We start from the raw sequence: 17,518 nt of genomic DNA, 5'->3' as shown, positions 1-17,518 counted from the left end.
TCTTCTTGTCGAATGACTTCAGAAACAATTTCGATTGCCTGTATTGCGTTGAATTGTTCCATCTTGTATTCGATTCTCTTTCCGTGATGCCTTCTATCATTCTTTTTCGTTAGCTGTGCGAGTGCCTGGTAAAACGGTACGAACTTGCAGGGAAAGATTACCACTATTTTCACTCGATTCGTTACGTACGCACTATGCTCGAAATGCTCCAACATTTCGCGCGCTCTCGATTTAGTTTAGCTAAGCTAAGCTAATATAAGTTTAGCTAAGTTCCTAAATTATATTCAGACAAATGAACTAATATTTTTGTAATGTACTTACATCTGTAACTGACTTAGTATACGTTTTGGCTAGCTGTAAGTATACTAAGGATATTCATAAATAAATAAATAAAATAACTGCCATACGTACGCCTAAGAGGTTAGCCCACTACCATCTTAGAATGCATTTGCACGTCTTATAATTAGGCAAGTGCAAGCCAAGGGCTAACTTGCAACGGAGTAAAAAAAAAAATTTAATGTGGATAGTTTTTAGGGAGGAAGTAAAATACTCAAAAATAAAATGGGCCCCAAGCTCCAAATTATAGTATTTTAAACGGTATGATTTTCAATAACATTTTTGATTTAATATCTATTGTTATGTCTATTTTAATGAGCTAATTACCTAGACATAGTCCCATAGTAGAATAGACCGTTTCATAATAGTATTGCTGTGAAAGTAATGGATATAAATTATGTGGCTCTTAATATAAGAAAACTGCAATGCAAAGAGGTAGAAGTCGTTTCCTGTGGATGTGAGCAACGAAGCATTACTGAATCCAGTTAAATTCTGTTACAGCATACTGTCACGGCAACTGCCGGAGACAGTCCCCGTGGCTTAGAGAACACGTAAAGCTGTCGGTCCGGGCAGCGGACCGACAGCTTTACGTGCGGATAAGCAGCGTGATGGATCTATGCCCTAAAACCTTCTCTCCTATAAGAGAGGATGACGACCGTAAAGTACAAAATTTAATCACCCTGTATTCGGCACAGGAAACGTTATTAAGATAATCTGGTGCGGGCAATCGAGCACGTACGAATTATCAATATTCTATCTGTAATAAAAAAAAAGTTTCATGACTTACTCACGCATGACCGACTAGTTCTGGGTTATCCCATTGGCCCAAATTTGGGAAGCGACCCGCGAAACCACCGGCATTTCAAACCTGCAGTGTACGGGCAGGAGACAAATATTATATCCTCTGACAATGGATTTAATTAACGTGTCCACCTTCTAAAGCACGGGAACATGGAACAGAAGAGTTTACTTCCGTTTATTATTAAAAAAATATTATTTGGATATTATTTCCATTTGTGCGCCAATGCTCTGAGAGTCGATAAAGCTGTGGGAGAAGTTAATTTTTCACCCTTTCCCGGGGAGATAATGATTGTTTCCTGATAATTCGGGAAAGCAAATTAAGCAATAGCTGGAGGGATCACGTCCCGGGGAGGAAAAATATCGCTGGGATCCGCTAGTTTCATTAAAATAAAACAAAACAAGTCATGCAGCCCTAACGTATAGGACAATAAAATGCAACTAAGGGAAAATCTTCATCCATCCCTTAGAGTCATCCCCTCATCCCCCTTCCGGCGAGAGCAATTGGGGTATTTTTCTAACGAATTTTCTCTGGTCTGGTCGACGTGGCTATAGACGTATCCGCCGCCAAACCATTTAGCGTAGAAACTGATAGGATACCCCAAATATGTTATCCGCTACAATCTTACACTGCATCATCACTTCCCACCAGGGGAGATTACAGTAAAGGTCTGGCCAGCTTGCGCTATTTCTTACACACGAGTAACGACACAGTGGTCGGGACCAAGTCGTACAGTAATAGCAAAGAGGATACAATCACTAGTAAGCGCAGGTCGTGTGTCATTCTTATTTTTATCAATATGCAAATACCCAAAAAGGATGACAAAAGGATTGCTTAAGAAATTCAATGAAGGAACAAGTAGTATGTAACGTAAAACCACAGATTACATTTTTTTTTTGTGTACAAAGATAGAAGATTTTGTCTTTTTCGTAATTGTCAAAATTATGAGTCACACGAGGATTACCCCAATTTTACATTTTGGAATTACTGTATGAAAACAAATACATGTTGGAATCAAAATTTTGTATACACATGTATTTAATAATAAATAGGTATCTCTTTAAAAAGGCATTAAGATGGGCAACCAGCAAAGCAATGGTATGTTTGGATTATCGCTAACTAAGCAACCACGAAATTTGAAGTCTGGTGTTGTCACAGCATCTTCCCGAGTGGCAGTTCCCAGCGTAAAAAAGACTTTACAAAAAAACAATACAAACCAGGGAAAAGTTGGAAAACCGAGGTCTGCAAACAAAACAAGATTAAAACGCAGCAGTTACAGTTCCATCAAACAATTGTTGGATGACAAAGTGCCCGTTATGTTGGCATTTGTAACTTCGAAGTCACAAAGTCGTTTACGGCTCGAAAACAACGACACCAAATCTATGTCTTTACAAAACTTTGTTATTTCTCGTTACACATCGAAACGCAAAGTAAGTTTATTTCCCTGTATATCGCATTGTCGTGTTTGCAAAAAATTATCTCTCAAAGAAAGGTTTCCTAAATCTTAGTGAAAAATAAGTAGAGTAGGTAATTATTTGTGTGAATGAATAAAATGTTCAGTTTCGTTTCAAGAATCGTGTATTTTTTACTAAAAGACTTCCAAAAAATCTTTCTCTTCTAATATCAAATTAATTTTTTTTTTATTTCAAGTAGGCTTAATATAAGCACCTTTGAAACGTCAAGTATGTCTGTTTGTAATGACTGTACCACCGGTTCGGAAGGCAGTTTCTACCGAGAAGAAGCCGGCAAGAAACTCAGCAGTTGCTCTTACAATTTAACACTCAATGTTCTACCTTGTGTGAGATAAAAGCGGAGCGGCTTGCTTCCACGCAAACTTGCCTTTAGCCTTATGATCTGTCGGAAAGAAAGATAGAGCTGAACTCGCCTATTTAATAACTGACTTATACATCAAGTTTAATAAATTTAGTTGGTTAAAATTTTGCCAACTTTTATAGATTATTTATTGAAGCTGGTAACGCCAAATGTAATTGGTAAACAAAATTAAACTGTGGTATCCCCATGCAGTGGCGCGCCTTCTAGCGAGAGAGGAGCGCGTTCTATAATTTTCTGTTGCTGCTTGTTTTAAGTTTGTGTTATTTCTCGTATTATAGTGGTTAATCCGTGTTATTATCTTGTGTAGACATTATTGTGATTATGTGTTATCATTTTACGTGTGCTCGATCCGTGTGATAAGGGTAAGCTAATCGTTTATTCATTTACATTTTACACTGTACACATGTCAGACCGTGATTCTCGGAGCTTATTACGTTATGAAATCGTACTCTTATTGTAATATTGTTTCTTAACAGTATTGAATTTCACGGACACATCGTTTGATTCCACTTAACGTTTCAGAACACTGATATTTAAAAAAAAAAACTTTTTTGTTTTCAATGACATTGGGCATGGACGTGATAGTAAAACTAATACCTACTTACCGATGTTTTAGTTATTTATTCAGTTAATTTGAGACCGGTTTTAAATATTTTACCAAAGATTACTTGTAAGAATCCTATTAGAAACCTAAATACAAGTTATAAATCGCTATAATAGAGATTTTCAGTAAGAATTTTTTTTGTATCAGATGTTGTTTTTTCCTTTTAAAAGTTGGTAATTAATATTGAAGGATTCTACTACGATGGCGAAGTATATAAATGCACTTACACCTAAAAATGGGAAAATTATATCCACTTAATTTTTTGAAGCCAGGTATGTACCTGGTTACCAAAATTGTTGTTTATTGTTTATTGTAAAATTAATTAGATATGAAATATTTCAGAGTCTTACAGAGAAATAGGTTTAATTTCTTACAGAGTTTTAAGACAGTGAGAACCCCACCATTGCACCAGTATGCTGGAATCATGGTATCTCTCAAGTACATCTTTAATGAATCTTAATTAATATTGTACTCAACGTACACACTATTTTCATTTTTTTGTGAGGAGGTGATAATCATAATCATTATTCTGAATATTATTATGTGTACAGTGCCATTTTATCATACCATCATCATCTTCCCATCGTTTAATTTTTTTTTATTTTTTATTTTTTTCCCTGCGTTTGATGTTTGATACCATTCTGTAAAATATCTTGTCTATTTTCCATTCCAATCCTTATATTTTTCCATTCATATCAGTTGAACATTCTAATCCCTGAAAGAAAAGGGGTGAAATGTTAAACAAAGGTAATACTGTGTTTGCAACAATTCAATGGTTTTACTGTCATAATTAAACCACTATTGATTTGATCAAGTTATACAAGGAAGTACAAACTTACCTAATATAATCTATTTCAGTTACTAACACACAATTTAATCATGTTCTTATATATATAAGACTTCTAGTTAGTACTTTTTTAAACATCATGAGGAAAATATGATTTTTGAATCATCGTCAATAGCCTATATTGGTCCAATGCTGGACTTAAGGCTAGAAGGTTTAGCCGTAATCACCACACTGGGCAGATGTTGATGACAGGAAATGGCAGTAGTAGCATGCAGGATGCTGCTTCCCATCCTCTGTTATATTCCCTTCGTAGCCTCGTAAGACGACAGAGAGAAAACATCAATGAGGTGACAACTGTATTCTGATCTACTGTCACCACACGGCACAAAGACATAAATGCATGAATTTAACTTAAATATAATTTTCTTTTTTTTCTCATTTCTTTTGTTGCTGTAACTCGGCAATCTGTCTTGAGACATTGGGCTGTTCGTTTGTGGGTTAAGGTAAACTTAAAAATAATGTTTACTTTATTGAGTCCACTAATTAATTGCCATACATATACATAGCGCTCCTCAGATTAATGCAGATTAAGAAAAAGATGGTTAAATGGGTGTCAAATAGATCTATACACATTTTCTATTATAGGGTTCATAGTCCTAAAAAGTTAATTGTTAGGTTAGACAGTAACCAAATTATAATTATTGACAGCCAATCAGAAATTAAAGTTTAAAGCCTGGGCCCACAGGTGATTCCAGCCAAAATTGATGCTTCATCATCATTCTTCAATGCAGCTGGACAGTCAGACTTTGGCAAAGAGCTTGGAATCCACTGTCCGGGGCTGTTTGTTTCTAGCAGCTCCTAAAAACTTGTTTGACGGAGTCTGTCTACCTTGCTGGTAGTAAACATCAGCGTCTACCTGTGCTGGGCCACCATTCCAGCACCTTGGGACAGAAACATCTATTGGTTTTCTGAACAATGTTCTCCGCTCATTGCCACTCCAGCTTTGGGGCTCATTTTCAAATTATAATTATTGTGACAAAAAACGCAAAAAGAATTGCACCTCTTATCGATATAATTATGTATAGTAGCAAAAATTATTATTTTGTTGATAACATTATTTTAAATTGGGTCGAGTTGAAATAAAAACATGCTATGAATGACTATTATAGGTTCAAAATTATCATGTTTGCAATTTTTGATAAGTATTTTCAAGCATACAAATTAATGAGATCTCAACAAAATTTGTATTACTAACGAAATATTTTAGCCATTGTGTTTAGTCAATACTTTGTGTGTACATAAATATGAAGCTACAATTTTTATACAAGGATGAACAACTGAAAAATATGCTTGTTACTAAATTCGTATTTTAGTATCTTTATTTGAGTCTAGTTGACTCAACATACTATCAGTACTTAATATCATAAGTTTGTATATTTGAAAAGGCTTCACGTTTGGTAAGTATCTGATTTATGGAGGTAAATGTAGACTATGTAACAATACGCAGCGTGCCGTAATTAACGCAGGGTAAACCGCAGGGCACATCTAGTAATAACTTAATATCTAGTACATTATTGTTTAAAAGCACAACTCGTTTACTGAATTACGATTCCATTCATTTCTTTTTTGTATAACTATTTAAATAAATCTACTAGGAAAATACATGGTTACTAAGATGACTGATGAATATTTTAATGTATAATATGCATAAATACAATATACAATATACATAAATATAAACACTCAGGCGCTGAAAAACACAAACATTTTCCAGTTGTGGGAATCGTACCCACGGGCTGGGACTCAGAAAGCAGGGTCGCTGCCCACTGCGCCAATCGGCCGTCTGATTCCATTCGCATTTACGAAATGCATCGTCTAGTGCCTACGCTAATCAAGGTTTTAAGTTTTGGGGCAAGATTTGACCTCGCCAAGGTTTGCAGCTTTGCGTAATTCGGTGGTTTACGTTCCGCGAATAAATGGATTTTTTTTTTGCTAGCAATAACATACTTGTCGACTTTCCTCGCGCAGTGGTGACTGTGGTCTTTCAAGTGAGAGGTCTCGGATTCCTCAGGTTCAATTATACAGGTATACAATTTCTGAATTTTCACAGCACTCTGTGGTTTTTATTGGAGGTACCGGGTTCGATTCCCGGCAGGGGAAATTATATATATAATTTCTGAATTTTCTCTGGTCACGATAGTAGCGTGTTACACTGCATATGTCCTCATCATCATTCGCAGCCTATTAACGTCCCAATGATGGGCACAGGCCTCGTCTCTCACAGGAGAGACTGTTCTAGAGACCCACAACGCTGCTCCAATGTGGGTTGGTGGGCTTTAACGACTATTACCACAATTTAACTGATAATAACTGGGATCAACGGCTTTACTTGCTCTCCGAGACACGGGGGCAGACACCCCAACTTCCTTGCTCCGCGCTGGTGTCGAAGATTCTTTAATAGAGTTACGTAATTTGTCCCGACCCGGGATTCGTACCCAGGACCACGCGAAAAGTAGTGAAACATGCTAACCACTAGACCAACGAGTCATTAGTCAAGCAAAGTATGCATATGTTTTGCAGTTGATTCAAAGCCATACCCCTAGTTTAAAAAAAAATTACCGGAACACTAAATCGCTTGCGGTACGTCTTTTATAACTAGCCTCGGTCAAAACATCCCACCAGTCTAACAAAAATAGGACAAAAGTATCTGGTTTACGTTGTTAACCATTTTCGCGGCGATCAAAAGAAACTAAGAAAAACGAATACCGTTCCGAATGAAAAGACAAAAAAAATAAAAACAGATCTATATTTGTTATTTTGTACGGTAATTGCTACTTCGGATTGCTTTTGCTAGATTAGCTTAAGGTGGACGAAGGACTCGAGATCATCAAGAAGGCTTTAGCGGGGGCTTTATCTACCGGCCTTATCTTAAAAAAAGTTACAGCCTAATTAAAAAGAGAATATAAAACGGAAAAGAGACGCAGCCCAATAAAAAACAAAAAAAATCCCAGCCTAATAAAAAACGAAAAAAAAATCGTAGCCTAGTTTAAAAATGGAAAAAAGTCGTAGCCTAATTAAATACGAAGAAAAAGTCGCAGCCTAACTTAATTTGAAAGTTATAGTCAAATATTTCTTTATTCAAATTTATGATGACACTTGATGCGTTGATTATATACAAAATGTGTACATAGCGGTGAGTAGAGATGGCGATAACTACAATCGTAATCTTAAAACTAAAGCTACGAGGGTTCCAAACGCGCCCACCCCGGCTAGCGTGGGCAGGATACAATTATATCCCCAGAGAAAGGATGTCAAAGTTAAAAGTCAAAGTCAAAAATATCTTTATTCAAGTAGGCCCATAGGTGGCACTTTTGATGCGTACATAATAATTTCACGGTAGTGAGATGATGGCGATTCGTAAACTTAAAACTAAAGCTACGAGGGTTCCAAACGCGACCTGGTCTAAGACGAAGCCCACGACAAACTTAGCCGGGTGTTTTTTTTGTTATCACCATCTCACAATGTCATTTAAAATTTTTAGAAAAGCAACCTGGTTAGAGCAATAATTCACACCCTTTATTCTATAAGCTGAAATGAAAATGTATCTTCTCCCACGGCTTAATTAACTCTCAGAGCACTGACGCACAAGTGGAAATAATATCCAAATAATATGTGCGTTTACTAAACGGGGGTAAACTTCTCCTATTCCATATTCCTGTTCTTAAGCATGTGGACACGTTTATTATATTCCTTGTCAGGGGATACATTTTTTGTCTCCTGCCCGTGTTAGCCCTGCTAGTCTTAGATGAAGCCCACAACAAACTTAGCCGGGTTATCTTTTTTTATCGCCATCTCAAATTGTCCATTTGAAAATATAATTAGGCTACGACTTCTTTTCTTTTAGTGCGTACTTTGAGAAATTTATTCGGTTACAATAAAATTATTTTGGTGTGCTATTAAAATGTTGCGTTATCAAATGAACGCGTGCCGTCTATACGTACAGCAATTAATTTCAAGTGCCCATTGCATTGTCGGACGACACTGCGGCGCGACCTTGTCTGTCGTTTTCCGATGCCGTTTAATTAACTGTTTACAGCATAGTTAAACCCAGGTCAGATAGATTGAAGGTTCGAAACAAAACCTATCGAGTGGAGGTCACGGATTTGACCACCGGCAGCAGGGCTACCACGGGCGGGAGATAAAAATTATATCCCCGATTATATCCCAAGAGATATAATTAACGTGTTCGCCTGCTAATCCACTGGAACATGGAATAGGAGAAGTTTACCCCCGTTTATGAATACACATTTATTATTTGGATATTATTTCTACTTGCGCGCCAGTGCTCTGAGAGTTGATAAAACTGTGGGAGAAGGTAAATTTTTATCTTTTCCCCGGGGAGATAATTGACTCCTGCCCTGCCCATGCTAGCCGTGCTGTGGCAAACTATAAAAGGCAACGGTGACTGACTTACTGACCGATCTATCAACGCACAGCTCTAACCAGAAGACGGAGAGACGGATCGGGCCGAAATTTTGCACAAATATAGTTATTACAACGTAGGCGTCCGCTAAGAAAAGATTTTTGAAAATTCCAACCATAAGAGGGTTAAATGGTGGATGAAAGTTTGTATAAAATCGTTCATTTATAATTTTATTTTTCAAGTTACATACATGAAACTTTGATTTTATTTTTTGTAATTAAAAATAAAGAAATACGTGTTTCACAAATACTTAATTTGGGGGAGGGTTGGAATTTTTAAAATAAGAGATGAAAATTTGAAAATTTCAGATTTTTGAGTTAAAATTTACCAAATCAATAATTGAACTTAACGTAAGCGAAACCGCGGGCAAAAGCTAGTTTATAATAAATTATATTCTGTTAGTTAGGTTTTAAATATTTTTGATTTACTATCATAATCCTCTGTGATTAAAATATTTGCTTGCCGAAATGGCAGAATATGTTGAAGCTCTGTTATATTAAGACCTATTTTGTACACATATTTCAGCAAATAAAAACTTCTCTATTTTATTCTAGTACAGCATAGTACACAATTCTTTTCAGAGGCTTAGCTTGTCTGAACGCCACAGCAGCGTCGCATACAAAGCGTACAATAGACGATAATGTTACGGCACTTCACTCGAGATGCGCGAGTAAAATGACATAGTCGCTGGGATATCTATTTAAACCTATGTTAAGATGATGCCCGTTTTCACGAAACGTAGGAAACGCTTAAATCGGATGCCTAATGATTTGGGTTATGCATAGAGAAAAAAAAGTTACACCAACTCTTAGATGATGACTAAACGACGTTAGGCGCCGTCTAAAGTTACGACATCGATTTTCCGGGGCGTAATGTTTAGGGAACTCGTAAACTGACACTTGACAGATGAAAAACAAAAAACGTGTGTGCACTTATGCACACGTGTTAGAAGTTATACTTCTTTGGCTTAAAAAGATAAAAAATCTTTTCAAAATTGCATCTACGTTTGTAGAGAAAACGACACTGACAATAGAAAAAAGGGTAATTAATACATTGAAGTTATAACGTATTATCTATTTAGGACTTATCTCATTTTATTACAACCACTGAACATTAAAATTTGAGATTTTTGTACAATTGAATCAATTAAATCACCGGAATGAGACCGCAGACTTTGAAAATGTACACTGTCAAACCTTATAGCTAACTTCAGTGTGTCGGTTTTTTGTGACTGTGTGCGCCGCGCAATGTAAAAAGTGAGCTGGTGGACGATGTTACCCTCTCCGCTTTGCAACTACCTTCATCCTGTTAAGATCGTGTAACCCATGTGCGCGCGCATTTCGTTTCGTTTCGTTTCGTATAATGTCACTCCCATGATTTTTTCCTAACGCCGCTAAAGAAGTATAACTTGGAAAACATAAATTAGTTTTTTTTTTAATAACCTTAGATCCATACGAACAATGAAAAATATAATAATTAGAATATTTTGGAATATTCTCTAAAAAGAGGAATATTGGAATATCCTTATGTATGGCAGTGGCGTGCATAGTGAGTATCGAAAGGGTATGTACGCAGATGATATAAAATGAAGAAAATCTCCAGTAAGAGTTATAAAAAGCCTACCCTTAAGTTTTTATAACTCGTTCTGGAGATTTTCTTCATTTTATGTCATGTGCATATCCTTTGCATACCCTCTATGCACGCCACTGATGTACGGGTATTAAATTCGCTTCAGAGGCATGTCTAAACGGCGGCATTGTGACCGTACAATAGGCACTTTGAAGCCGCCGTCTCGCGGTCGCGATTATGTTACGGTGACGCTCTACGGAGTATGGTATCCCTTTACATTCACAGGAGTGTGACGGTAATTTTGTAAAGCGGGTAAATAATTAAACTTATAGATAACCTTAACATAATATGTGCCAGATATTTTGTTCAATTGATTAGAATCTTAACTTATTCAATTCATTTATAGTTTTAAAAAATAATTAATATTGTATTTTGTTCACAGTGTTCATGAAACTGTGTCGGTGGGTATTTTGATAAAAATAGGAGTACATTTTCGATATACTTCAGTGTTGTATTGAGAGTCTCAATACTTTATATTACTTTGCGTCCTCCGAATCTCAAAAATACCTCATGGTGCCTTAGTCGTTATCAGTAGACTTGGAACAAGATTTTTTAGCTTGCATACGAGAGAAAGGTAAACCTCAAAAAATTTCTCTGTATTCTCAAAATAAAATGGACTTTATATCACTTTAGATTTGCAATTGTGACCATCAGATTTTTGGTTTTGCAAAAGTTCTGCAAAAAGATCTAAGGAATTTCAGGTTATTGGAAAATTAAGCTTTAAAATAATAGGCATAAGATCCATTTTCTCTGATGCTCAAGTAGGAAGTACTACCGCTATATTTCTTACAAGCGCAAAAAAATTATACATATACGTTTGGTGACGATGACCCGAGTTTCATTATTTTTGTTTACCCCAAATAAGTGCTTGACGCGCCTAAAAAAGTATTCACTTTTAAAATTACACAACAGAAATATTTCCACAATTAAAAGGTCAGTTATTAAAGCAGTAATAAAGTAAGAGTTTCACCGTTTCACAGCATATCTACAAATTGCTCTTTGATATCTGGCTGCCGTTCTGTTGCTCGTAAAGAGCTAATAAACTGAGACTATTTGTGGCCACTCAACACGCGTTTACTGGATCGTTACGGAATTCAAAATTCAAAATTCATTTATTTCGAGTAGGCCTAATATAACGTGGTACCACCGGTTCGGAAGGCAGATTCTACCGAGAATCACATTGATTTTATTTTTTAAACGATAAAAAAGCTTGGGTGTGAATTGCTCTAGCTTCATAGCTTAATTTAATTTTACTGGAAGATGGTGATAACAAAAAAATAAATTTACCCGGCTAAGTTTGCTGTGGGCTCTTCTTAGACCAGGGCGCGTTTGGAACCCTCGTAGCTTTAGATTTAAGTTGGCGAACGAAGTTATCACCATCCCGTTACAATTATGTAAACAAATATGTATGAACGCTTCATAAGTGCCTGTGATAGGCCTACATGAATAAAGAAATTTTGAATTTGAATTTTTGAATTTACCTTGATAGGACACTCATCATCAAAAACTCATTACCGGCCCGCTACAGTGCAGGGGGTCTCCTTTTAATATGAGAAGGGTTTAGGCCATTCCACCATGCTGCCCAAGTGCGGAATGGTAGAACTCACACTGCATTGAGAACATTATGGAGTAATGTCAGGCAAGCAAGTGATATTATATTCCTTAAATTAAGAACGCACATAACTACGAATAAACATCGTATAACGCCGGAATAGTTATGCAGTTTTTGTAACACTTCAACTAGAGCCCCTTTCAAATGTCAGAGCGTGATAATACACTGAATAACTATTCCGACGTTATGCCACATTTACTTTTAAGGCCCTAAGGTCTTGCAATAATGTGACTTTATTCGTTGATTTATTTTAATTTTTTTTTTATAATTGCGCACACGTTAATTTTCGGCTTGCGATTGTCTGTTGTCTACTCTTATTATGACATTAGTATCAATTGTAGAGTCGTTCTCGAGTATCGCACGTCACAGTAAAATTAACTTGGTTACAGTTTTTAAGTGTAAATATAGAAAAAAAATTACCTACTCATTAAGCGCTGTCAACGTGGCCCCACAACAAAGTCAGCAAATGAGCAGATTTCATCTCGTCACTCCTCACTATGTCAAACAAATGAAAACTTTATATCATACACACGAATAAATTTTACGTTTGTACTTTTTGTTATAATTGTCACGTTGGTTTAGTTGTTAGCATGTTTGACTATGGTCACTCAGTCCTCGGTTTGATTCCCAGGTCGAGCCAAAAGTTCTTAGCTATTTATTAGGTTTTAAAGAAATTCTCATTAGGTAGCAGTTGACCCAGATACCAGTGCCATTTTTTATCTTTTAAGGTAGTTTGAATATAGTGAAAAATGTGGCCACCGACTACACCTTTTTTAATATAAGATCTTTATTACTAAATCAGGATTCGAAACTTTTCATAGGCTTGTTTTCCGCTGTTAAGTAGCCCAGTTTTTGATTTCAATAGAAATGATTGTTTTTTTAATTTCCTCGGCGTAATCATATTTACTTTGGAAAACGAAGTCCTAAGTTCGATTCCCAAGTTGGGCCCAGAGTTGTTTGTTATTGGATTTTAAGGAATTCTTAGTGGATAAAAAACTTGTTTTGTTTCTATACTCTTACGATACTCCACGATTACTTTACAGCAGTCCACTGAAGGACTAAAGCCCTCTCCCACCGTGAGGGTTTGCCCATGATCACCACGTTGGGCTTTGATGTTTGGTTATGTTCTCTTAGTCGCCTCGTACGACAACCGCAGGATGAGAAGCGGTGTAGACAACTCCTCAACGGGTATTCTCCTTCTCTTCTCACACGGCTTGCAGCCTACTCAAAGATTACCGGCGTGCAAATCTTATACAGAGTATTGTTGCCGTGATAATACAATTCAAGCATGTACGGTGCGGACTAACGGATGTTTTTATCACGTCTACAGATCACAAAGGTTAGGACGGTCGCGCTCAAGGAACTGGCATTTGCAATTTATATGCTGTAGGTATTTTAATTTATTTAAAGTTTATATTAAACTGTATCTCCATTATCAACCCAATCAATCAAAGAAAAAATTAAAGAGAACAAAGGTACAAGTCATTTAAATTTGTGTAACAAAGGCGGCCTTATCACTTAAAGTGATTTCTTCCAGGCAACCATTATGAGGAATTGGCTCACATATGAATCCTTATAGCTGTGCGCAAAACTCTAAGAATATACATACATATTAATAATTACAAAAACAGTACATATATAAAATAAACTATATGGTAAAATAAATAAACCATTACCGGCTTCTTCTCCTCTCAGAATAAAAAGGTTTAGGCCGTAGCTACGCTGACCAAGTGACATAGCGACATAGTAGACTTCTCACGCCCTTGAGAACATACATTATGGAGAACTCTTAGCCCGAGTCTCAGGCATGCAGGTTTCCTCACGATGTTTTCCTTCACCGTCAATGCAATTTATATATAATTGCTTAAATTATTGATTAAATTGGAAATGCACATAACACCGAAAACACCACAGCACACCTTGGCTCCTCAGCAACACTCCATGAAGCTCTCGGCGACCTGGGCGGCAGGCTAAGCTTCTGGGGTGAGCTCGGCTGGCTGGAGTGATCCAGCAGGGAGCCGCATCAGTGGTCATACGTACAACGGAAGGTTCCAGACCAACCAAGTGCGAAAAAGGCCTAGGAACAGAAGAAGAAGAAGAACACCGAAAAGTTAGAGGTGATTGCCGGGAATCGAACTCGGTCCCATCGAAAGGGGAACTCCTGACCACTAGGCTATCGCCGCTTTAAACTGAAACTGCACTATACGGATACTCGGTTTCAACAGTTTTGAGGTTACCAAAATAATGTTTTATATGTTACTACTTACTACCGTACATTACCAAAATGTTGAAAACGTTCCCTATGCGATATTTTTCCAAATATCAGTAACAATGTTTCTTTCTTGAATGACGGCCGACTGGCGCGCGAACCTGCTTTCGTGGCCGTGAGTTGGATTCCCACAACTGGCAAATGTTTGTGTGATGAACATGAATGTTTTTCAGTGTCTGGGTGTTTATCTGCATATTATAAGTAAGTATATCTGTGTATTATATTGATAGAAATATTCATCAGTCATCTTAGTACCCATAACACACGCTACGCTTACTTTGGGGCTAGATGGCGATGTGTGTATTGTCTTAGTGTATTTATTTATTTGTTTCTTATTTCTGCTGCAAAGCAGCATAGCTCTGTTCCGGTCAGAAGGGCGTGGTTGCTGGTAGAATCACGGGCGCATGAGAAGATGTCTCATGAGCCTGTAATCCCGGCACCTCAGTTTGATGGACATAGGACGACACTTTGTAAGAGGTGTTCCATGCACGCCCTGCCAAAATGCCAAATTGAGTGGCCAAATATTATAACATGACGACATAAAACCATCTTAGCGCGGGCGAAGTTACGGCTATCATATAGTTTTTTTGATATTTTTAAAATATCACCATAATTTCGACCTATTACCGCTCCGTCGCGTATTCGTCTCCTTTCAGAATGAGAAAGGCATAGGCCGTAGTCCACCAAGGTGGCCCATTGCGGATTGGTGGTTTTAAAACTTTACATCTAACTCTAATCGAAAGATAATGTTAGCGGTTGATCACCTGGCTGATACCTACGCTACGCCATAAACAAGATTCATTAATAACAATTCGTAATAATACTTCTCTAAATATTTAATGTTTTCCAAATAGAAAAATAACAATACATTTTGTGAAATAATTTACCGGAAACTAATATTGTAAAATATTATAATTGGTTCGTTTTGTTTTGTAAACGGTACCTGAGCCGTATAACAGTAGAAGCATTACCTTCTCAAGCATTCATTCTGTAGTTGTTGGGGGAAACTCTGCTCGATTATATGTCAAATGTAAAAAGTGAAACATAGTATTATTCAAAATCCTATCCCCACGTTCTTTAACAATAGGCTATGAGATTGTATTGGTAACTAATTGGAGTTTAACCTTTGACTTAAGCTATTAATCCGCACGGCTTACGTTCCGAATCTAGTTATTTCGGTAAGCTTAAGATTACCCTGAGTCGCCGACGCGTCGGTCGTCTGATGTATTTTGTAGTACACCTTCATTTACCGGACTCTGGGATATCTAATCCTGCAAAATTATCAAAAGGTAAACGAGATGTTACATAACATAAAAGTGAGGGGACCTGGCCACGTTGTATTACCTACCTATTTATTTTTTATAAATGTACCGTACCATAAATTGTGATTGTGAACATAAGATACATGAAGTGTACAAAGGAAAGCTTATCTCTATACGAGATCTGTTCCAGCTGTGAGTAAGACGATTTACTCGTAATTATGGTATAGGTCAAATAAAAGTACAATATACTACATAATAACTACTAAGGATATTCAATGTATATAAATAATAACAAAATTTTACATACTTATACAATAAAATTTAATGATACTATATTATATACAAAATACATAAAAATAATATAATAAATATTTATATAATACTAGCTGTTACCCGCGACTTCGTCTGCTTTTGTTTTTGTTTTTGAGACACATGGACAATTTTTAAGTTGTGTATTCTTATTAAAAAAAAAAAATCTTAAAACCATATCTGAAAAGAACTGTCTGACCAGTCTCAGGTCCTCCTATCACTTACAAAAAATAGTAATCGTTATAGGACGAATCGAAATCGCATTGTTAATAGATTTATATGCTAAATATTAACGAAGAATATTTCTAACATTTTTTCCATTTTTTTAGTCCTTGTCTAAAATTCCTTGTCTCTCCCCAAGGAACTGAGCTTAATTACGGGATAAAAAGTATCCCATATTACTTCTATTACCTCCAAGAATATGTTTCCAAAGTTTCATGATGATCGGTTCAGTAGTTTTTGCGTGCAAGCGTAACAAACAAACTTACATTCACATTTATAATATTAGTAGGGATAGTGATAGGGATATCTATAATAAGTACCTACACAGTGGGATTTTAAAAAAAATGTTACTTGCTCCAAGCTTAAGGCGGTGATAGCGCATTGGGTCCGAGATCGACTTCACTTTCGGGGGGCGATTTCGAATACCAGCATGCATTTCTAACTTTCTTAAATTATTTGCGTTTTAAGTAATTAAAATATCACTCGCTTCAACGGTGAAGGAAAACATCGTGAGGAAACCTGCATGCCTGAGAGTCCTACATAACGTTCTCAAAGGTGCGTGGAGTGCACCAATCGGGCCAGCGTGTTTGACGGCCTTACCCCTTCTCATTGTGGAAGGAGACAAGTGATCTGTATGCGATGATGATGATGAGTCCAGCATTAGGTTTGTTTCGTAATTTACACTAGGGGCGAAGAAAACTGATACCTTGGTTTCTGTTTGCTTCTAGTAATTAGAAAAAACTCAGTACAATAAGTCTTTGGAATCCTGACCCCTAAACTAGGAAATCCCGTATCTTAGGGGCCAGTGAATAAATCTATAAATCAGTGATAGCCGAGTGGTCAGTGATTCGGCATCCCTTTCGGAGGGATCGAGTTCGAACTCCGGCACGCACCTCTAACTTTTCAGAGTTATATAAGAAAACATCGTGAAGGTTTGTTCTACAGCGAGCCACAGGACAGCGTGGCTGACAAAAACTCTATACCTAAGAGGAAACCCGAGCCCTGATGTATAATAAATGTAAATAATAAAATTAATAAATATACTACGACAATACACACATCGCCATCTAGCCCCAAAGTAAGCGTAGCTTGTGTTATGGGTACTAAGATAGCTGTTGAATATTTTTATGAATGTAATATAAATACTTATAATATACAGATAGGCACCCAGACACTGAAAAACAATCATGTTCATCACACAAACATTTTCCAGTTGTGGGAATCAAACCCACGGCCTAGGACTCAGAAAGCAGGGTCGCTGCCCACTGCGCCAGTCGGCTGATGATGATGATGAATAAATGAACGTAAACCTAACACTATTTTTGTTTAAATACATATATTATATCAGAAAATGACACGAACATACGTAGAGA

At 36.8% G+C, this 17,518-nt stretch overlaps 1 protein-coding gene across 7 annotated transcripts in view; it reads left to right on the top strand.

Annotated features, from left to right (window-relative positions):
* Window positions 1–3,178: 3,178 nt before the first annotated feature.
* LOC120634466 (inositol 1,4,5-trisphosphate receptor) overlaps window positions 3,179–17,518 on the top strand; it is a 105,098-nt gene continuing 90,758 nt past the window's right edge. For all 7 annotated transcript variants that reach the window (XM_039905075.1, XM_039905076.1, XM_039905073.1 and 4 more), the window contains exon 1: window positions 3,179–3,330. The gene's annotated coding sequence lies outside the window, so the exon portion shown is untranslated. The remainder of the gene's footprint in view (window positions 3,331–17,518) is intronic.

Source organism: Pararge aegeria, chromosome 24 (genome assembly GCF_905163445.1).
Source record: "Pararge aegeria chromosome 24, ilParAegt1.1, whole genome shotgun sequence".
Classification (NCBI taxonomy): Eukaryota; Metazoa; Arthropoda; class Insecta; order Lepidoptera; family Nymphalidae; genus Pararge; species Pararge aegeria.
The sequence above is the reverse complement of the archived record's forward strand: the minus strand, read 5'-3'. Positions and strand labels throughout refer to the sequence as shown.